A 23,862-nucleotide genomic window follows, 5' to 3' on the forward strand; every position below is an offset into this window, starting at 1 on the left:
ACACGCAGATAAATGTGCTGTTCTTTAGCATATATGCAGGGGTGCTATCAATTATTAATGGTAACCCCACACATTGGCAAATATTTGCGTTTTCAGTGTGGCAAGATTTAAAAAAAAAAGACTGGGGACTGCTTTACCTGCATTTCTGCAGGTTGGGAAACCTATTGAAATGCTGCCATACACACAGCATACAGCCACACAGATGTGAACCAAAGGCTGTATGCTGTGTGTATGGCAAAGGATGTGAACCACGTGAGTTTGCAGGACAGTAAAGCCACCAAGTTGAGACGCATTTTTACCACCCCCAACTGCTCACCCTTCAGCTGAAGAGGCAGCAGCCAGGGTCATACATATGCTGTGGCCTTGGCAGGAAGCATCTAAGACCCCTTTCACACTGGGCCTGCCTGTGCGTTAGCGGTAAAGCGTTGCTTGTGTTAGCGGCGCTTTACCGCTGTTTAAGCGGCACTCGCCCGCTAGCGGGGGCTCTTTTAACCCCCGCTAGCGGCCAAAGAAGGGGTTAAAAACGCCTGTGTTGTGGCACTACCTTTTACTTTTCAGGCGCTTCGGAAGCGCTGCCCATTCATTGCCCCAAAGATGCTGTTTGCAAGACTTTTTCTAACATCCTGCAAGCGCACCATCCCAGTGTGAAAGCACCCGGGTTTTCACATTCGGGCGGCATGGGAGGCAGTTTTCAGTGTGAAAGGGGTCTAAGAGCTGACAATCTGTCAGTCTCTGCACCCTGTTCAGATCCTCCAGTGCGCTCTGAAAAAACAGGCTAAGGAAGAGGGCATGGCTTGCTCCAGGTCACAGTCATGTGCTGAAACATGGAGTCAGCAGTGAACCACACAGCCTGATGGATCTTTTTTGTTGGAATCCTTCGCAAACATGGTGTGATTCTAAGTCACAGAAGTATAGAGAAGTGTAATTAAAAATGGTTTGGACTTACTTTCATTTAGCAGACCATATGGGAGCAAATAAGGGAAGTTCATTGCTAGGGTTTACATACACTTAAAGCATATTGTTCTAACAACTCAAAGCACAAGAGCCACCAAGGTTTGATTGAAATAGAGGTTAATTTTTAGGACTTGTGTCAAGGGTTTTTTATTTTAAACTTGTGTCGATGGCATTAGTTTGATAGTTTGAGATGCTTCTGTGATCATTCAGAATTCATTGACAAGTGCATTTGACCAGTGTTTCTGTAAAGGTGAACTCACCCTAATAGACTTGTATGGAAATGCAAAATCCGTTTGAAGTAAACAAAAAACGTCGATACAGGCCCTCAAGCTAGCCATACATGGATTGAAATTTCAGCAGGGATGTATGGGCAATCCCACTTGATAGAAGCAGATCTAACGTTCTGACATCTTTTACTCTACAATTTAGAGCCAATAGAGGGTGAACTGCATCAGAAAAAAGGAGAGAGTAGAATGTATCATTCAATATAGCTTGAGCTGTATGTGACTGGAATGCAATGTGTGGCCTTGTATTATTGCATTATATTTGGTGTGGCGTATATTTTATGGTATTCCAGTTTTAATGGGGATCATATGCTCACTATACCCCTAAGAAACCTACCGATGATGGTGTGTTATAAACCCCAGGCTCTACACAACAGGTATTACATCCAATTTACTTTTTTCTAAAGACAACAAAGACAGATAAATGATCTTGGAAATATAGGGACATTACAGCATACTTTATTACTCAAAAGTAATTTGTTACCGCAGCGCAACAAACCATATGATACCCTACATTGCCACCTGATATATATTGTGGTACAGTGATGATGCTAATCAGGAGGGTATACAAAATATTTATAAGGTGATGAGCTGCCATACAAAACTCCTCAACAAATTTTTGACTGCTGTGAAGTCTTTATGACTAAGCAAACATAAATATATGAAATGTGTCAGAGGCAGTTTGGCTGTTATGTGGCATGATGCTGCAAAATAAGTCCTAATGAGCATGCTGCTTCACGTTCCTTGCTCTTATTTTACTTTTGCTCTGATGGTATACATCAGGCATGTCCAAAGTCCGGCCCGTGGGCCAATCACGGCCCGCATTCCGGTTTTAAACAGCCCACCTGGTTATTTGGACATATATATCTTTTGTGGCCCCCAACGATCTCCCAGCGCCGGGGCCACAAAAGATATATATGTCCAGATGCCTTGGAGGGGACAGGGAGGAGGCGGGACGAGTGCTGTGCACACAGGAGTATTTCCTGTTTACACGGCAACCTCTGTAATAGGAATTCCCATCTCCGGTGCTGCTATTGGAGGACTGATCTGTCCATCAAAGGAGGCGGGACTCTCTATTAAAGAGGTCCCCTGGGGTTGATTTACTAAAACTGGAGAGTGCAAAATCTGGTGCAGTTTTGTTTTGGTCAAAGCTTAAAGTGGTTGTAAAGGTAAATTTTTTTATTTTTTAAAAATAACAAACATGTCATACTTACCTCCACTGTGCAGCTCGTTTTGCACAGAATGGCCCCGATCCTCCTGTTCTGGGGTCCCACGGTGGCTCTCTTGGCTCCTCCCCGCAACAGATAATCCCTTTGGGAAGCGCTCTACCGAGGGGGTTACCTTGCAGGCGCGCTCCCATCTCATACACTCTGCGTCCATAGACACAGAGTGTATGTCTTGGTCCCGCCCCCCCAGCGGCCGCGTCATTTGAATTTGACTGACAGCAGCGCGAGCCAATGGCTGCGCTGCTATCAATCTATCCAATGAAAAGCCGAGAAGACCAGGCTGAGAAGAGCCGAGAAGCCAGCGCATTCTCGATGCAGGACTTCCAAGGGCTCAGGTAAGTAAGCGGGGGGGCTGGGGGGCCAGTAAGCATCGGATGTTTTTTCACTTTAATGCATAGGATGCATTAGGGTGAAAAAATGGGAACCTTTACAACTTCTTTAATTGAACAAGCTGAAGTTAGAAGCTGATTAGCTACCATGCACAGTTGCACCAGTTTGCACTCTCCAGTTTTAGTAAATCAACCTGTGTCGTTTTATTAAAGAGCCCTTTCACACTGAGGCTATTTCTAGCGCTAAAACGTTTGAAAATCGCCTCCCATTAATTTCAGTCTGTCTTTTCAAACTGGGGTGCTGCGGGACATTAGGAAAATTCCTACAAGAAGCAACTTTGGGGTGGTTTGGGCGTGCTGTAGGCAGCGCTCCCAAAATGACCTGCCCATTGAAATGAATGGGCAACGCTTCCAAAGCACCTGAAAAACAATTTGGAAGCGCCGTAACACGGTTGTTTTAAACCCCTTCTTCACCCGCTAGCGGGGGTTAAAAGTATCCCGCTAGCGGCCAAAAAACATGACTTAAACAGCGTTAAAGTGCCACTATATGAGCATTAATTTATAAAAACATCTATAGGAAATCTGTCACTGTATAACAATGAGATTCTATTTAGCTGGATCATTTTCATTAAACATCCTTTTATTTAAGACTCGGACTAAAAAGGTCGATGAGTATTTTCCAGGTTTATAGAATGCATGATTCTACTCTGTGAGATTATGGATTGGTAAAACATTCAGGACTGAATAATATGAATAAGAGCAATGTGCAACATTGTAATTAAACAAATCCTCCACTTTATTAACCTGCATGCATACTTGCCAACATATTATGACTAGTCCCTGAGACAGGTCATTACCGCTGACACGTAAAAAGCCCACTTTCCAGGTAATCTTGCCAAGATCACACTCATTTTCTGGGCAGTCATGACCAGAGCAGGCCCACTTTCTGCGTGGTCCTGTCTCTAATTATGTAGGAACCAACGTAACCTGGAACACAGCATCATCCAGATAGAGCACCTAAATGCGAGACGGTGCAGACAAATCCAGCACAGGCATCTGCGTCTGTGTGAGGGTGAATCTTAAACAGCCAGCACAACCAGTGCCCTGACTACATACTGATGGGACATACTGTTTACCTTCACAATCACCCATGCAGAACCCCTAAACACTCTGAATTTATTCCCCATTTCCAAAAAAGTTAGGATACTGTAAATTCTTCAAAAAACAGAATACAAACTGGGAAAATGTCCCATTTTAAGAAAAAAAAAGGTAATTTTGAAAATGATGGCAGCAACATGTCTCAAAGAAGTTGGGACAGGGCAATAAAAAGCTGGCAAAGTAAGTGGTAATAACAAGGAAAAGCTGGAAGATTTTGCAACGAATTAGGTTGAGTTAGGTCATTAACATAATTTGGCATAAAAAAGCATATTATTGAGTTAGAGTGTCTCAGAAGTAAAGATGGGCAGAGGTTCACCAATCTATGACAAGCTGTGTCTAAAAAGTGTCGAGCTATTTTAGATTCAAGTTTTAGAGTTACACAGGAGGTCTGGTGCTAGAATTATTGCTATGACCCTAACAATCGTGGTGATACCTGACATGTGTGGTGTAATCACCATTTACATATGCGTGCGGGACCAACATGCACATTTGCATTTGTACGAGGGGGCGGGGGAACATTAAATATTTTTTTTTATTTTATCATTTATGTTATTTACATTTTTTTTCTTTTTCAACTTTATTGCTATCACAAGGGATGAACAACATTAGTTGTGATAGCATGGGCCATGACAGGTGCTCTTTGTTGAGAGATCTATGCAACCCATATCTTTCCTCTGGCCTCCAAAGCAGCTGTCCTGTGGCCTTCAAAGCAGCTGATCAAACTGAGATCGGTTTGATCGACTGCTTTATACGCCAGTAACAGCTTGTCAATAAACAAACCCAAACTGGAAGTGATGAAATCCTCATTGCTTCCAGTTTCTGATATAACACAGGTAGAGGAACAAGGTTGGTTCCTCTCACTGTGTGCACGGAAGCCAATGCCACTAGCTACATTGGTCTCAGGCTCCCTGGTAAGATTGGAGAACCCAGGAAAGGCAGCAGCAGCAGGAGGGGGGGGACCCCGTTACACCTCCTGTAAAAGTGATCAAGCAGCTGTACAGCCACTCGGATCACTTTTACACAAAACAGAATCACCAGCTGAAAAGATTGATACCAGGATAATGATTGTAGCTGCAACCATGTTCCTGATATAACCACCTCAATAGGCCATAAATGTGAACACATGATTTTGCACCGCATGGGCTCAGGAATACAGTCATGGCATGGCATACTGTGTTCACTGTCTGTGAACTCAGTATGCCATGCCATCCAAAAATGCAAGGTAAAGTTCTATCGTGCAAAGAAGAAGCCATTTCTGAACATGATCCAGAAACACCACCATCTTCTCTTCTTGTGGAATCTTCAGTAAAAACACATCACTCCAAAAACAATAGGGGGAAACAGCATAAAACAGTTATCCAAGTCACTGTCAATACTGTGAACTTTCCCACCATATGTTTGCCATTTATTTTCCCTGCAGTTAGCAAATGTAAGGTACTGGGGGAATTGTATGAGAAAAGCTAAATCATACATTAAACATTTTCTGCAGAGGATCCCCCTCTACAACATTCCTGTGGCAGCTGGGGTGTAATTCCCACTGAAATCATTGATTTTTGTTTTAGGAATATGAGCTAAAACACCACCCTGATGTCTCATTAGACTTTTTAATTATACATTTCTGGAAATAATTTATTTGTGGTTGTTATAAGCAAGATGAGAACATTAGTAAACAAACACAAGAGGGCACCTCCATCTAAGTGTAGATTAAATGTTTATTACTGTACATCACAGAAGGATCTCCTGGCTGTGCCTAATGCTGCAGAGTTTGGCAGGCAAGCGGCCGACGAATGCAGAGTTCTGCTAGGAAGCTGCTGGTGCGAGGGAGAAGGAACACTGCTTGGTTGAAAGTCTGGAATGCAAGTTCCTCTGCGGCCTCCAGGTGTTTTTTCGGATAACACCAGCTAGATTTGGCCAGGGTTTGCTCCCCCCACAGGCCTCTGGTAGACTCAGTGGTAACATCAGTTCACTAAGGGACATAGCTATGCGTTTCGGGGCTTTAGGACCAAGTTTATTTTACTATATGTGCATTAGTTAACTCAGGACATCTGAGGAGCAGCATCCATCCAGCAAAGTGACTTTTTATGTTGTTCCCTCATGGTGACTTAGTGGGTCTGTCAGCACAGTAGCATTTTAGCTTATGTGACCATTGGTTAGCTTGGTTAATTAGTGTGCAGGCTAGGGTTTAGGTCACTAAGTGCAGTGTTGTGAGATTGGAGTATTAGGAGGTAGGAGGGGTATATTCCTAATCACTGAACACCCTGGCAGTCAGGACACTTCTGGGGACACTGGTAGTGCTATTAGTAGGCATATTGCAAGTAAGGGATGACCAGTCATCTTAGCTTAAATCCATTATTGCATACTACAGGTTTTGTTTTAATGTAATAAAACAAGCGATAACACGGTCACGTGACTCGTTTGCATAAAATATCTCATGTGGTAAAAATGTTCAATTCACAAAAAAAATAGTGATTATGCTGTATTTAATGCAAAATGAAAAATGTGCCGGTAAATATTGCAAAAAAATTAAAAATATGCGGTAAGCTCCTAAAGTGGTTGTTAAGCCACTATTTGTATCATCTCCTCTGTCAGATAAAAAGCTGAATCCTAGTGTCTGTGCTTTATAAAAAAAAAAAAAAGATTTCTACCTGTTTTAACAGCATCTCCCAGCGATTAGATGACTCCAGGCCCTTAGCTCTCCCCATGTGATATCTCTAGTGGGCGGGGCCGAGATTCTCCTGATGTTGTCAGCCAGGGAGGAAAGAAGGAGAGGAGCTGAGAGCCTGGAGTCATGGGATTGCTGTAAGATGCTGTTAAAACAGGTAGAAAGAGGAGGACAACAAAAGAATATTTGACAGAAGGAGAAGAGGGGAACTGCTGCTGCAACCAGGGGATCAGGTATGGTTCGCCGCAACGAATTTAAAGATGACTTGCCCATCTAAGAAGTTGGCACCATAATTCATAGTACCATTTCCGGTAAGGAGGAAAATTACTGATGTGTCTTATGAGTTAACATTACCTGAGTCCCTCAAAGTACATCCAGTATTTCATGTATCCCTGTTAAAACTGGCAGTACCAGATCCATTTCCCAGTGGCAGTTCAGGACCCCCTGCACCTATTACCATTAATGGGGATGAAGAATTTGAACTCAAGGCCATCATAGACTGCAGGAAAAGAAGGGACAAATACAGTACATGATTAAATGGAGAGGCTATGGTCTGGGTCTGTAGGTAATATGGAAAGCGAACCTTGAGAAAAAGAGCACCCAACGGGCCTGACATGGCCTGAGACGTTTTGCGGTACTTAAGTCATTAAGGTTCTTATGGTCTGTGAAGATTAATATCGGATGAGTGGTTCCTTCCAGCAAATAACTCCACTCCTCCAAAGCTGCCTTGATTGCCAGAAGCTCCCTATCTCCTACGTCATAATTCCTTTCTGGTTGGGTAAGTTTCCGAGAAAAGAATGCGACCGGATGGATAACATCCTTGGGGCCCTGTCGCTGCGACAAGACTGCTCCAACTGCACATTCCAATGCATCCACTTCTAAGATGTAGGACAAGGCGGAATCTGGATGACTTAAAACAGGAGCAGTGGTAAATGGTTCCTTCAAGGTTTCAAATGCAGTTTTTGCTTCAGCAGACAAGTGAAAACAGATGCCTTGTTTGGTAACTTGGGTGATAGGGGAAATAATAGCTGAGAAGTTCCTGATGAATTTACGATAAAAGTTGGCGAAGCCTACAAAGCGTTGGATTCCTTTTTTATTGGTGGGAGCTGGCCAATCCAAGACTGTGGATACTTTTTGGGGATCCATCCTGATTCCCTCAGTGGAGATAATTAACCCAAGGAATTGGATGCTCTGCTGTTCAAAGTCGCACTTCTCAGCTTTGGCGTAGAGTCCGTGCTGGCGGAGTCGGAAAAGTACACTCTTGACATGCCCTCGGTGTATCTCTAATAAGATGGAAAATATCAAAATGTCGTCCAAGTATACAAACAACAAAGGTATCAAGAAAGTCTCTGAAGATATCGTTGACGAAGTGTTGAAAAATGGCTGGTGCGTTGCATAGGCCGAACGGCATGACCAGATACTCATAGTGACCAAAGCGGGTATGAAAGGCAGTCTTCCACTCATCGCCCTCCCTGATCTGGACTAGGTTATAGGCTCCTCGCAAGTCAAGTTTGGTAAATACCCTGTCAGACTTGAGTCTTTGAAAGAGTTCAGGAACTAAGGGCAGGGGGTAGCAATTCTTTACTGTCATCTTATTTATGTCACGGTAATCCACACATGGCCTCAGGGACTGGTCCTTTTTCTCCACAAAAAATATACCTGCTCCTGCCAGTGAATTTGAGGGGAGAATGAACCCTTTCTGTAGGTTCTCTTCAATATAGTCCTTCAGAACCTCTAACTCATGCTCAGACAGGGGAAAGATGCCTCCGAAGGGAATTTCTGCCACCGGAAGAAGTTCAATGGGACAGTCATATGGTCTGTGCGGAGGAAGGGTATCTGCACCCCATTTATTGAACACATCCAGGAATTCATGGTAGCATTTGGGGACTACCTGACACAGTTCGGCATGCGATTCCAAGCATAGTAAAGAAGCAGGAGGTTGAGGCGGTGCTGGACAACACTGTTTCTGACAGTAAGGTGAAAGGAACTCTTTTCTTCCAGATTCCCAGTCAATATGTGGGTTGTAAGCCTGCAACCAAGGGAGGCCCAAGATGACAGGGAAAAGAGGTGAAGAAATCGCATCCAAGTTCCCGGTGGTTGGTATTGGTAATAGTTAGAAGTGGGGAAGTCTCTTCAGTCACAAGCACTGTGCTGTATAACATGCTTTAAAGAACAGGATCTTTATTTTTTATTTTCTGGGTTAACAAACGCTTTAACTCCAATTCACAAAGTAAAAAAAGATGCAATATTTATCATCAAGGTTTTGCTGGTGGTATCACTTGCAGTATTTTGATACCACCAGCATCCCCCCAATAGCCACATCCTTAGCAACAGGTGTTAGCATGTTGGCAATTAAAAGTTATGAAAAAAAAACATTGTGGCCCCCCCAATGCCTACCAGGCCCTTTCGAGTCTAGTATGGATTTTAACCACTTCCAGAAGAGGGATATCGTTGTTATGGCAGCAGCTAGCTACCATAACCCCGGTATTCTCTTCTTCAGTGAGCAGTCCGGTTTCAGATAAAATTGGTCTCTGCAAGATCACTTTTATCGGCGGCAGGAGAGGGCCCCCCCTCCCACCGCTTACCGAAGCCGTCGGTAGAGGCGGAGGCGATCGGGTCCTCTCCCCCCAATAGCCACATCCTTAGCAACAGGTGTTAGCATGTTGGCAATTAAAAGTTATGAAAAAAAAACATTGTGGCCCCCCCAATGCCTACCAGGCCCTTTCGAGTCTAGTATGGATTTTAACCACTTCCAGAAGAGGGATATCGTTGTTATGGCAGCAGCTAGCTACCATAACCCCGGTATTCTCTTCTTCAGTGAGCAGTCCGGTTTCAGATAAAATTGGTCTCTGCAAGATCACTTTTATCGGCGGCAGGAGAGGGCCCCCCCTCCCACCGCTTACCGAAGCCGTCGGTAGAGGCGGAGGCGATCGGGTCCTCTCCCTGGCTTGGTATAAAAACAAGTGAGGAGAAGATGGCCTCCACCCATCTCCATATCATTGCAGGGCGGAAACTACATCAAAACGTCATAACCATAGCTTTTAAATGACATTTAATTTTTATTTTTTTTGCATTTTAGTGCAAATATGAGATCTGAAGTCTTTTTGACCCCAGATCTCATATTTAAGAGGTCCTGTCATGCTTTTTTTTTTCTATTACAAGGGATGGTTACATTCCTTGTAATAGGAATAAAAGTGACACTTTTTTTTTTTTAAGAACAGTGTAAAAATAAAGAATAAAATGTAAAATAAAAAATAAAACATTTTTTAAATGTGCCCTGTCCCGCCGAACTCGCGCGCAGAAGAGAACGCATACGTGAGCAGCGCCCGCATATGAAAGCGGTGTTCAAACTAAACATGTGAGGTATCGTCGCGTTTGGTAGAGCGTGAGCAATAATTCTCTGTTATACTTACCTGCTCTGTGCAATGGATTTGCACAGAGCAGCCTCAATCCTCTTCTTCTGGGGTCCCCCGCCAGTGCACCGGGCTCCTTGGCAAGTGCTCCCATGGAAAGCCGATTTCCATGGGGGAACCCGTGTGTGTCCCCGAGCTGCCCAGCCTGCGTATTGACACAAAGTGGCCGTCTCGGCCCCGCCCCCCGCTTGCTTGGCACAGCATTTGATTGACAGTAGCAGGAGTCAATGGCTCCCACTGCTATCAATCTGACCACGGAGAAGAGACACAGCGGTGAGAGCAGCTGCTCTCGTATACATCGCTGGATAGCATCGGGCTCAGGTAAGTATAAGGGGAGCTGGGGGGAGTTTTGCAGCACAGAAGGTTTTTCACCTTAATGCATAGAATGCATTTGAGTGAAAACCCTAAAGCGGAGTTCCACCCGTTTTTTAGTTTATTAAAAGTCAGCAGCTACAATAAGTGTAGCTGCTGACTTTTAACACACACACTCACCTGTCCCACAGTCTAGCGATGCGGCCGCGCGGAGCCTCGCTCCTCTCCCCCCTCCTCTCCGCGGTGCCGTCATAGCAACTGTGAGAACCTGGCCATGACAGCTTACAGTGCCACGGCCGGGCGTGCACTGCGCATGCGTAAGTTGCGCTGCGCTATGCTATTGGCCAGGCAATCTTCTGGGACCTGTGACGTATCCCAGAAGATTGCAGGGAGGTAGGGGCCGCCTAGGGGGAGAGGAGGAGGCAGCCGAGAAGTAGAAGGAGAAAGTGGGGCAGGAAGTCCCTCTGAATAGAAGGTACACACTCCCCCCCCTAAAAAAAATTACATGCCAAATGTGGCATGTAAGGGGGAGAGGAGTGCTTAAAGCAGAAGTTCCACATTTGGGTGGAACTCTGCTTTAAGGCTTTAGAACCACTTTAAAGTCCAACTCTGGGATCTCCAGTGCAAGGGCTAACTGCTTGTTTATGCCCAGGGGGTGTAGAAAAAAAGATTTACTTACTCCTCCCCTCAGCACCTCAAAACTGGCCCCTGCACATCTTCTCCCACATTCTCCAGCAGTTTAAGGTCCTGACGTTATCAAGACCTATGCTGGGATCACCGGACAAGATGATGCAGATGGACAGTCCACCGCTAAAACATGGGGGCAGTTCAGTCTGCTGGGGGAGCAGTGGATCTTTTACTCTCCCCTAGAATAAACAGAATAAACAGTTAACCCTTGCATGCTTGGGCTTTAAGTTATCCAAAATTGATAACAAACTTTTATGCCTCAAATGCTAAATAAACTCAATTCTTGTTAAACTTCATTGCACACTTAGAATAGTACTCCAAACACAAGACGACTGCTCTTCTTCATCAGCTGCATTTAATCAACAATCCCTGGCTTTATCAAAAACCATACAAATTCAGTTACAACACATACAATTAATTGATTTTTGACACCAAGAAAATCCTCACTATAAGACATGTACGTTCCATTTGGCAACCTATAATTCCTCTTCACGTATTTATTAAATCCTTTTAAGCTCGTCACTAGGTAGTAGCTTAAGCAACTCTAAGATCCTCCCTGCCCATGGTCTGATCACAAAATAGTTTAAACTGATCTAACTTCTCCCCTAATCTGTAAGAATTCCTTTCTCTAGACATTAAATGCCTTGCTTAGCCAACCATTGTTTCCATACTCTCTTCAAAACAAACTGGAGATAACATCTTTAAACCCCTCAAGCTCCCACAGACCATCAGAAAAGTGTGAACTAGCCATAAACTTTGCCTTTTCCAAATCTGGGAACAATCAAACTGAAGAGACAAAATGCAGAAAAAAAATTGCATCATCTAAGGCCTGCGGTAGTCAATTTAGTTCCTTGACTGTATTTTTCATTTAGCATACCTTGGATACACTTTGAATATCATATGATCTCCCCTATATTGGTGCAGTTCCTGAGATGGGGCTCCTAACCATTAAAATACCATACTTAGCTCCAGGTGAGCGCAAAATCACGTGTTTCTCTTTATCCTTCTGGCATAAATATAAACTAAAATACAAACTAGTGAATAGCCACTTATTCTATACCTTTTTCTAATGCAGAATTCTCACTTGGATATCAAAACTCATAATTTTATTGGTGGCATATTCAAAACAATTGCTGCATTAAAGACTTTTGGCAGGATGAGAGATTAAACTACCCCAGTTGAAGTCTTTGCAGACGAAACATGTAGGGTTATCGCTCTTGCCGAGCCACCTTTACTACGCCCTTTTACTTGTTTTATTGAACCCTTTTCTATGCATTTGTTTGGATGTTGGATTCTTTTGTTTCAATAAACCTTAAAAAAAATTTTAGGATTTACACCATGTGAATGCTTTTTTCTCTTTTACATTCCAATTAATATCATCATTTGGAGGATCAAGGCCGGCGAACTGTATCCAGGTTTCCTATTTTTGCATTAAAGAAGGATTTGGAGTACACTGCCCTTGGAACCCAATCCATGTCCATTGGATTTTCGTGTACGCCTGTTTGATTCACCGCCGCTGGCGTGTGGATCCACGCCTTAGGGAAAGAGTATTCAATCCCCTTATCCCTAGACGGGGGAGGCACAATCCCAGGTGTTATTTTAATGGCAGAATATATATGAACATTCAGAGATCGCCTGATACTTATTTTGTCACCTTCAACATCACCTTGAATGTTTGTTGTACTAGCATTTGGACTTTTCAGTTTTTGCTGGTTGTATTATGTCACTTTTTTATTTTCTAAGTTTTAATACGTTTTGAATGTGATCACTACAAGTTTAGTTTTATACCCGCAAGGGTTATATCCATTTTGTATTGAACATTTATTTTTGTATTTTTAGTATTCACTCACTGTGATTTCACTTGTCACATTATTTGTTGCAAGCAGTTGTACTGCTGGGATTCATGGGCCCAGCAGCTTCCGGTAATTATACTGTATGCTTTACACACTGGTAACATTTTACTGTTTCTACACATTAGTTTGTTCTCATATTATCACTGTTTACAGGCAACTGTGAGTTTGATATATATTTTTAGCGCTACACATTTATTCCTTATACCGTTTTACAATTAGTCTTATTGTTGTGTTGGTTGCTTTTTGTAGAGGTTGGCGCAGTATTTTTACCTCTTTTAATACCGGATGAGAGATTGGCCCCTTTTCCCTTAGTACAATATACTTTAAGACGGGGCACCCCAGCAAGAGCTACCACTTTATCTTTTCTGGTACAATATTTTTTTATTGAAGGAAATAGAAAAATATAAGGCAATAACAATAATCCTGTGCAGGGGATGTAAACATTGAGCACAATCTAGTGCCACCTAGGGTATACAGTACATATATGAATATTTTTCGCAAGAGGAACTATCAAACCTTAACGACCCTCTAGTCTAAGCCAGAGGTCGACACCAGGTGTTTGAGCAGGACTGCTCAAGGATTCGAGTATGGACAGTCCGTAAAATTGGGATAAAGCCATCGGAAGTTCTACTTACGGACCAATGACAAAAACTGAAAAAAATAAAAATAAATAAATAAAAGGAAAACAAAATAAAATGAGAAGAAGCGAATGGGAATATAAGGGGGGAGGGGGAAAGAGTTAGAAACAGAGGGAAAAGTAGGAAATAGGAGAAGACCACAGAGCAAAAGGAGAGAAAAGAAGCACAAGGTAGTAAAGGAGAGATATCTTTCTAACCCTGATAAACTTTCTGACATTATCTGCTGAATAATGCCTAAAGCAAAGGGGCTAATCTCACATCAAAATGTATTAACCTGGGACTAGAGACCTGGCTTACAGGAAAAAAAGAAAAGAAAAGAAAATGATAAAAATTATAAAACATTAAAACTGTAAATAATATAAGATATTAATTGGGGGGAAGGGGGCAAATGTGCACAGCGGTTGAAGATGGCCACACATTGATTCCGCTCTTCATTCACCAGCCAACTTCAGCTAAACATAAGCTATCATTGTAACATGATGAGTTGGCAAAAAATAGATGGAAAACTTCTTATTGGAAATCCTGTCAAATTGCTTACCCTGTGCCCCAAATGATGGAGTGCCCATGTGTAATAAAAAAAAGATATTAAAAAAAAATATATATATAAGCATATACAAGCTGAAGTTAGAAGCTGATTGGCTACCATGGTCAGCTTCATCAGATTTTGCACTCTCCAGTTTTAGTAAATCAACCTCAAAAAGTGTTGTATTCCATGTGCAATAAACAAACTCCATCAATCCCTGATGATATCCAGTAGATAAAATGCATTGTGCAGGGATACATACCTGTGACGTCACAGGGATACATACCTGTGACGTCACTTTCAATACCTGGAGTGCACGCCCGTCTTGGAAGTGGCTGGTGGAACTGTAAATTATTTGAAGATGGCAAAACCTGTGTTGCAACCTAATATAAGTGTGCATTTTGGCTGTTGTTGTTTTAATCATAATAAAGCAATACTGCACTAAGTAGGGATCTTTTCAATATTTGTTCTCTGGTGGCATGGAGGTATTTGGAGGCTGGTAATAAACAGCATAATAACCGGAGGAGAGAGTGGGAGAGGAGGACACTCTGTGGAGCTGGAATAAATATATAAAAGCACATTGAGACCTTCTTATTGATTTAAGGGGGTGGGGGTCACATAATCCAATGAGCGTATTTCCACAAAGTGAAGTGTGGAGTGGTACATGACACATGTGTATAGGGATCAAGAAGCACTTATAATACACTTTGTACTGAAGATTAGGATTTTTTGTGTATGAACTGAGATTTTGGAAGTGCTTTATTTTTGATAACAATGGATATATTTTGCACAAATGATTAGGATTGACTGTGTACACAACGCATGTTTATAATTTGGTAAGCATAATGTACAGTATATGCTAATGGTTTGTTAATGTGAGGATTAGTTTTATTTTAGTTTATTTAAATGTCTTAGAGCCCTTTTACACTGACAGCGTGGGGGTGTCCGCAGTTTTAGAGGTGCTTTTCAGCCTCTAACGGGGCGCTTTTAACCCCCGCTAGCAGCCAAATAAAGGGTTAACAGCATCCGCAAAGCGTCGCTGCCGCGACGCTTTGCAGGTGCTTCGGCGACACTGCCCACTGATTTGAATGGGCAGGGGCGCTTTAGGAGCGGTGTTTTGTTGTCGGAAACGGATTTTGTTGTCGGAAAATTTTATATCCTGCTCTCAAACTTTGTGTGTCGGAAAATCCAATGGAAAATGTGTGATGGAGCCCACACACGGTCGGAATTTCCGACAACAAGGTCCTATCACACATTTTCCATCGGAAAATCCGACCGTGTGTACGGGGCATAAGAGTGCTGCACATTTTTCTCTTTTAACTTTATAGTATTACTATTGTGCATATGTGGATTACAGTTTGGTGGTCAGCAGCTGGGTTTGTATATTCCTGACCATAAGTGCAGAGAACTCAAACTCAAGGAGATTCAAACTGTGTATGGGCAGGCTGAATGTACCAAGTTGATCAATCGATGCCGGATTTATTTGCGATTATCGCTAGGGGCTATAACAATAATCACTGTCTTCTCCCGGTGGGCTTCCCCACCCCCCTCGACCCCCCTACCAGGAGAATGCAATGTCATGGCAGGAGGGATTTCCCTGTCAACACTGTTGTTTGGGGAATAGTGCAAAAAATAGTGCAAATTTCTTACCTGCAACCCTTGGTTGCAGGAAATAAATTTGCCTCCTCTATGGCCCCTCTATGGCCTGCCTAGCTTTTTTTTTTTATGATTGCCTGTCAATTTTATTTTTTTTGGACAGTCCTTTTTTGAAGAACGGCGGTTGGCCTATTGCCAAAGGATTCTACTTTCAAATATTGCTGCCTACTGCTCTTCTCTTCTTATGGAAGGGCAGACAATCTATATAGGTGGGTTTTTCATCTGCAGCTATGCACCCAGTACCCTGGCTATAAAAAAAATTAATATAGTGGCTAAAGCTCTTAACTGTGTACAAATTGTCCATTGGTACATTGCATAGTTTCTTTTGTATTTTTTTCCCAGTACCACACTGCATTGTCTTAGAAGACTGAAAAAAATGTAAAAAAAAGAGTGCACAAAAACAAAAAGCATAAACTTCAGGTAGATGTTTGCTTGAACTTGTCTAGCATCGGGACAATAAGCAAGCACTTGAATAGGCATCAAACAGAAAAAGACAAGTCTTGCAATATAAAATTAATTAGAGTGTATTATCTGGGATAGAATAGCCAAAAATAGAGCTGCACGATTCTGGGAAAAATGAAAATCACAATTTTTTTGCTTAGAATAAAGATCACAATTCTAATGGCGTAACATCATCTTTCACATTATACAAAAAAATTGGGCTAACTTTACTGTTTATTTATCTTTTATTCATTAAAGTGTATGTTTTTCCCAAAATATTGCATTTGAAAGACCGCTGCGCAAATACACTGTGACATAAAATATTGCAACGACCACCATTTTATTCTCTAGGGTCTCTGCTAAAAACATATATATAATGTTTGGGGATTCTCAGTAATCTTCTAGCAAAAAATAATGATTTTTAATTTGAAACCAACAAGTGTCATAAAAAGGTTTAGTCTTTAAAGTGGATGTAAACCCGAAAATGTATTTATTTTTTTGATGTCGTAATGTAGAGTATAAGATTTTCTATCATTTGAGCCCAGTCTTGCCACAAAGAGTTAATCCAGCTCTGAGCAATCCTCTTTTATTGTTCTGTGATATCAAACTTGACAAACAGAGAAAAACTTTGTCAAATCCTCCCCCTTGCTGTGAGTGACAGGTGATTTACACATCTCGTGCACTAGCCTAAGACATTCATTATTTTTTAATTCCCACCCCCACTCCTTTCTTCAGCTCTGCAAGGATTGGCTGTTCCACACCTCAGCATAATTGGGCATGCTGAAGTCATGTGGTTACTTTCCTGTCTTTTCACTGGATGTTAGAGATCATAGCAGAAGTTCAGACAACAGACCCACCCACAAAATCTGCATTTTTTCGGCTCTCATAACAGACAGAGGGGAGACATTTGACAGGTAAAGATACATGCAGGAGGCATGTATATCCTTATAGATAACCCCTATGGCAGTAGTTTAGAAAGGATGACATTGGGTTTACATCCACTTTAAGTGATTAAACTTCCCTCATTTACAGACCGAAGTTTATTCCTTTGATCTAAAGAACAAAATGTTACAATGTTTATAGTTAGCTCAGGGCTGAGGAATGTTGTGAAACTTGACAGACTGCCTGGCCTGGTTTTTTTTTTTTGACAGCTGTCGGCTTGAGCAGAGAACTCTGCATAGAATCCGGAAAATGCTTTGTTAAGATCGTGAGGGGGAAAGAATTGCAATCTCGATTCTTAACGACTAATCATGCAGCTCTAGCCAAAAGTATTCCCTGGAGTAACAGATGTTTGCTAGTGTGTGTGTATGCAAACAGGGATAGATGAGCGGCCCTGGGCACAAATACTGTCTGTGTCTAGGGCTGCTCAGGTGTGCCTGTACATATGCAAATGCTCGGATGTGTGATGACATGCATACAGCGACAGCATGGCATTGATTCGTACAGGCAACTGAATGCAAACACCTATCACTCTTAGGAGCCTCCCAATTGCATGCATATACACCCCCCCCCCCCCGCTTCACACTGTGCAGCCCTCTGTGCTGATGTAAATTAATCCTTAACCTGTAAGGAAAGAAATATGGTAGCTGCCAATGCTGATTTGCTTTAAATGTGCAGACTACAGGGATGCAATCCTGATCCTGACTTCAATACCTAGTTGGGCCTTGATTTGACAAAAGCAGTAAGGCACTTTTCACACTTGTACGACTTGTCCTACGATTTGGGACTGCAAAGTCGCATGACAAGTCGTTCCCCATGATTTTCAATGACAAACCATTCATACTAGTACGACTTCAAGTCGTGCCGACTTTAAAGTAGTCCCTGCACTACTTTGCTCTGACTTTGATGAGAGGCATTCCCTGAAATCGCGGCAAAATTGTGGCCACGAAATCGCGGCAAAATCATGCAACTTTGAAGTCGCGGTTGTGTAAAAGGGGCCTAAGTCAGATCAAACTTTTCACCCTTCTCTGGCTACAAGCTTGTTCACATGGCTTCATAACCTAGAGAATCATTGATCTGAATGAAGATAACAGCTGCAGAGTCTGCAACTTTAAAAACAAATCAGCATTGTCGAATTCATATATATATTTATATCAATATCCTTAGAGGTTACCTTTAAAAACCCCATGAGCATAGAGATATGAAAGCTGTCTTTTCAGGCTTACAGTACAGTGATACCTTGGTTCACGAATGCTTCTGTTCACGAACAACTTGGTTCGCGAACTGAAGCGTTCACAAAACGTTGCTTCCGTACGCGAACTCGGCTTTGGTTCACGAACACGAGCGAGCCACGGCCATCTTCCCTGCCCTGACACGTTCATATTGAAAAGAGCAGTGCAAGATGAGAGTCTCAGGAGAACCTGTCCACTCCCATAGGGGTTTCTGCCCCCTGACTGCCATGAGGGTGGGCTCACTTGATTGGGAATCACGAAAAAAAAAAGTTCATATGAATTCGTCAACTTTATCACACCCTCAGATGATCTTTTCCTGGATGCACAGTGCTGTTTTATGGCCCCTAGATTAGTACTTTAAAGAGGAGCTGCAGTCTGCTCACATAATTTGTAATAAAAACATCTTTGCCATTCTGAAGCTTCCCTCCAACCACTTTGCATATTATTTTATATATACTGTGATTCTGTACTTGCCAAATATGCTGCAGAAATCTCCCTCCACTGAGTCTGGCTGAAACCATTTTAACTGTGGGCAGCTGCCTGTTCACTTCCTGTATTTACAGACACAGCTCCAGCTCTGCAGCTCTCATTGGCCCTCCTATGACTCAACACCTCCTCCCTTCCTGGCAAACTCTCACGAGAGTGAGAGAGACCTGTGCATGATGTCATAAGCCTAAGATTTTTACCAGACAAGAAACAGGAAGTGGCTGTATAAAGTATTTACTCCCAGAAAAAAAATGTTTTACTATCCAAAGTTAAAACCACAAGGGCAGAAGATTTATTAGATGGAAAGTTGAAAAAATGACTGAAGGTCCGTTTTACATTAGGGTATGGGATTGTTTCAAACAAAAATTAAAGAGGAGCTATAGTTTTTTTTTCTTTTTAGATGTGACATGAAAGAGGTCAGCTTAATGTAAAAGACCGTATGTAATAAATCCTGTTTAAAATCCTTTTTTTTGTAGTGTACATATATTTCATAATTTTATATATAAAAAAAAGAAAAGTTCAGAACGGATTAATCTGATTTATATTGAACCCTATGGGAAAATTTGCCTCGGTTCACAATCAATTCGGTTCGCGACCAGAGTCGTTTCACAAATTAAGTTTGTGAACCAAGGCATCACTGTATTTGTAAAGGTGCAAACAGGGATTGTTATTCTAATGCCCACTTCACCACCCAGTGAGGGACTCCACTGGTAAAAACATGCAGTAAGGCCCCTTTCACGCGATCGGACCGTTCAGGTCTGCCTGTCAGTTTTGACGGCAGACCTGAACGGGCGCTCCATGTTAGCCTATGGAGCGACGGATGTCAGCGGAGACATGTCCGCTGACATCCTACCCGGTCCAATCCGCTGAAAGCAGACGGATGGCCCTACGACCGGATCCGTCGCTGGCGGATTGGATCGGGTGAGATCTGATGAAAACGGACATGCTGTCTGTTTTCATCCGATCCCTCCATAGGCAGCAGCGGTGCCTGACAAGCCCCTCCCCGCTCAGTGAGCAGAGAGGGACCTGTCATCTGCCGGCTCAGTGGAGATCAATGGAGAGATCTCCCGCTGAGCCGGCAGACCGAGGCAGACTCCGTGGAAGCGGAGTCTGTGTGAATGAGGCCTAAGTGAAATCATTGACTTGCTAGTCAGTGAAGAGGATCAGAATAACAGTCCTGAAGCCTCCAACTTTGCAAACAAGCTACAAGTGGCAACTTGCATACTCTGTAATGGCAAGATTACATTAAAGAGGCTCTAAAGGCTGAAGGTTTTTTTACCTTCATGCATTCAATGCAAAAAGGTAAATAACCTTCTGTGTAAGCGCCCCTCCCCCACCAATCCTTACCTGAGCTTCCTCCAATCCAGCGATGTTCGTGATAGCCTCGGCTTTCCTGGGACTCTCCCTCATCATTGGCTGAGACAGCAGCGGGAGCCAATTGTTAGGACGCTGGCCGCTGAAAGGTTGTAATGGAGTACAATGAAAACACATGGCTTTGTGTAATGAAAAGGCAGGGTGGTTCACCCGCTGGCTTGTGTACAATTTTTGGGCAATTTTTTAGGCATTTTGCCAAGGCACCCTTGAAGAAACCTGAAGGCACCCCAGGTTGCCTAGACACCCTGATTGTCAAAAGCTGCTCTATACTGATTGCACACACACTCTACTTATAATAAATGAGATTTGGAGGGTGCACTGTATTCTCTATACCAGGGATAGGCAACCTGGGGCCCTCCAACTGTTGTGGAACTACATTTCCCATGAGGCATTGCAAGGCTGGCAGTTACAATTACTCCCAGATGCATGATGGGACTTGTAGTTCTGCAACAGCTGGAGGGCCCCAGGTTGCCTACCCCTGCTATATACTGATTGCACACACACTGTACTTATAATAAATAAGATCTGGGGGTGCACTGTATTCTCTATACTGATTGCACACACACTGTACTTACAATTAATGATATCTGGGGGTGCACTGTATTCTCTATACTATTTGCACACACACTGTACAGATAATAAATTAGATCTGGGGGTGCACATTATTCTCTATACTGAGTGCACACACACTGTACTTATAATAAATGAGATCTGGGGGTGCAATGTATTCCCTATACTGACTGCACACACACTGTACTTATAATAAATGAGATCTGGGGGTGCAATGTATTCCCTATACTGACTGCACACACACTGTACTTATAATAAATGAGATCTGGGGGTGCACTGTATTCCCTATACTGATTGCACACACACTGTACTTATAACAAATGAGATCTGGGGGTGCACATTATTCTCTATACTGATTGCACACACACTGTACTAATAATAAATGATATATGGGGTGCACTGTATTCTCTATACTGATTGCACACACTCAATGTATAATAAGAGATCTGGGGGTGCACTGTATTCTCTATACTGATTGCACACACACTGTACTTATAATAAATGAGATCTAGGGGTGCACTTTATTCTCTATACTGATTGCACACACACACTGTACTTATAATAAATGAGGTCTGGGGTGCACTTTATTCTCTATACTGATTGCACACACACACTGTACTTATAATAAATGAGGTCTGGGGTGCACTGTATTCTCTATACTAATTGCACACACTCAATGTATAAGAGATCTTGCGCACGGGGGGCGCTGTGGTTATAATAAATGAGATCTGGGGGTGCACTTTATTCTCTATACTGATTGCACACACACTTTCCTTATAATAAATGAGATAATATATGGGTTTGCTCTACTGATTGCACACTGTACTTTTAATAAGTTAGATCTCTCAGGTGTACAGTGTATTCTCTATACTGATTGTACACACACACTCTAGGTATAATAGGAGATCTCGCTGGGGGGGGGGGGGGGGGGTACTGTCTACTAATTGCACACACACTGTACTTATAATAAGAGAGATAATAAAGGGTTGAGGGGTACTGCCTGCTGTATTTATAATGTGCAGATCTCACAGGGGGTGCTCTGTATACTCCATACTGATTGCACACACTGAACTTTAATAAGAGAGATAATAGGGGTGTATTGTATAGTGATTGCACACACTCTGTTCTTATAGGTGGGATAAGATAAGGACTGGACCCTGTACCCCCATCTCCTGGGGTGACAGAAGTGTGCAGGGTTCTGTGTACTGGAAGAACAAATTGGTGAAGCTGACAATGAAGACACAACCTGCCCTGACTCTTCTAACATAGAAGGCTCTACATATTCCTCATCAATATTATTTATTGATCAGAGTTCAATCCAATCCCATATTCTGCTGCTACTTGTCCAGGTGACATAAGTCTCTGCTGTCCCCTCCCCCCAGTTTCCCCACATCTCACTTACTTTCCAGAAGACCAGCCCTGAACTTGTGGAGGAATCAGCAGAGTCCCAGTGGCCCCATTCAGGCGGTACCTGTCCCTTCCCTTCCTATCTCAGCTCAGGATACTTTGCAGATACTTTGTAGCACAGCAGCCCCTGCTCTCAGGCTAGGATCATACAATGAGGGGGAGGGGGGTGATTCTTCTAGGCTTCGCCTTCCTCTGGCAGGAGGCTGGGTGTTCGCAGCACGTCCACCCCCCCGTGTTTGGGGACACAATGGGATCTTCCGTTCTTGCTACACAGCACAGCTCGGTCTGTCTGCCTCCCACTCAGGGCCGGTGACGCAGATCCTGGCGTGGGAGGCGGCCCGGGCGTGGGTGGCAGGATCGTACTAGCTGGATGGAATAGCAAATACTGAATCTCCCTCCTGAGGGAGGAAAGAGACGAGAAGGAGAAAGAATCCTTCCCTGTGACCCCATCCCTGAGAGGAGGGGAGGAGAGGAGTGCTTCCCACTTCCATCATCATCATCAAGCCTGGGGTGGGGTGTGAGAGGGATTCTATACACAACTCTGTACTGTCTGTACACCCCTCTATATACTGACACCCCCTCTATATACTGACACCCCCTCTATATACTGACACCCTCTATATACACGGACACCCCTCTATATACTGACATCTCCTCTATATACACTGACACCCTCTATATACACTGACACCCCCTCTATATACACTGACACCCCTCTATATACACTGACACCCTCTATATACACTGACACCCTCTATATACACTGACACCCCTCTGTATACTGACACCCCCTCTATATACACTGACACCTCCTCTATATACTGACACCCTCTATATACACTGACACCCCCTCTATATACTGACACCCCTCTATATACACTGACACCTCCTCTATATACTGACACCCTCTATATACACTGACACCCCTCTGTATACTGACACCCCCTCTATATACACTGACACCCCTCTGTATACTGACACCCCCTCTATATACACTGACACCCCTCTATATACACTGACACCCTCTATATACACTGACACCCCTCTGTATACTGACACCCCCTCTATATACACTGACACCCCCTCTATATACACTGACACCCCTCTATATACACTGACACCTCCTCTATATACTGACACCCTCTATATACACTGACACCCCCTCTATATACTGACACCCCTCTATATACACTGACACCTCCTCTATATACTGACACCCTCTATATACACTGACACCTCCTCTATATACTGACACCCTCTATATACACTGACACCCCTCTATATACTGACACCCCCTCTATATACACTGACACCCCTCTATATACACTGACACCTCCTCTATATACTGACACCCTCTATATACACTGACATCCCTCTGTATACTGACACCCCTCTATATACACGGGCACCTCCTCTATATACTGACACCCCCTCTATATACACTGACACCCCTCTATATACACTGACACCTCCTCTATATACTGACACCCTCTATATACACTGACACCTCCTCTATATACACTGACACCTCCTCTATATACACTGACACCCCTCTATATACACTGACACCCCCTCTATATACACTGACACCCCCTCTATATACACTGACACCCCTCTATATACACTGACACCTCCTCTATATACTGACACCCTCTATATACACTGACACCCCCTCTATATACTGACACCCCTCTATATACACTGACACCTCCTCTATA

At 43.0% G+C, this 23,862-nt stretch overlaps 1 protein-coding gene across 2 annotated transcripts in view; it reads right to left on the minus strand.

Moving 5' to 3' along the window:
• Positions 1-22,314, minus strand: part of NAB1 (NGFI-A binding protein 1) — a 64,839-nt gene extending 42,525 nt beyond the window's left edge. The window contains exon 1 of one of the 2 annotated variants that reach the window (XM_073633171.1): positions 22,140-22,314. The gene's annotated coding sequence lies outside the window, so the exon portion shown is untranslated. The remainder of the gene's footprint in view (positions 1-22,139) is intronic. The other variant, XM_073633170.1, reaches the window with a different exon arrangement.
• Between the last annotated feature and the right edge of the window lie 1,548 nt (positions 22,315-23,862).

This window comes from Aquarana catesbeiana, linkage group LG06, assembly GCF_042186555.1.
Source record: "Aquarana catesbeiana isolate 2022-GZ linkage group LG06, ASM4218655v1, whole genome shotgun sequence".
Classification (NCBI taxonomy): Eukaryota; Metazoa; Chordata; class Amphibia; order Anura; family Ranidae; genus Aquarana; species Aquarana catesbeiana.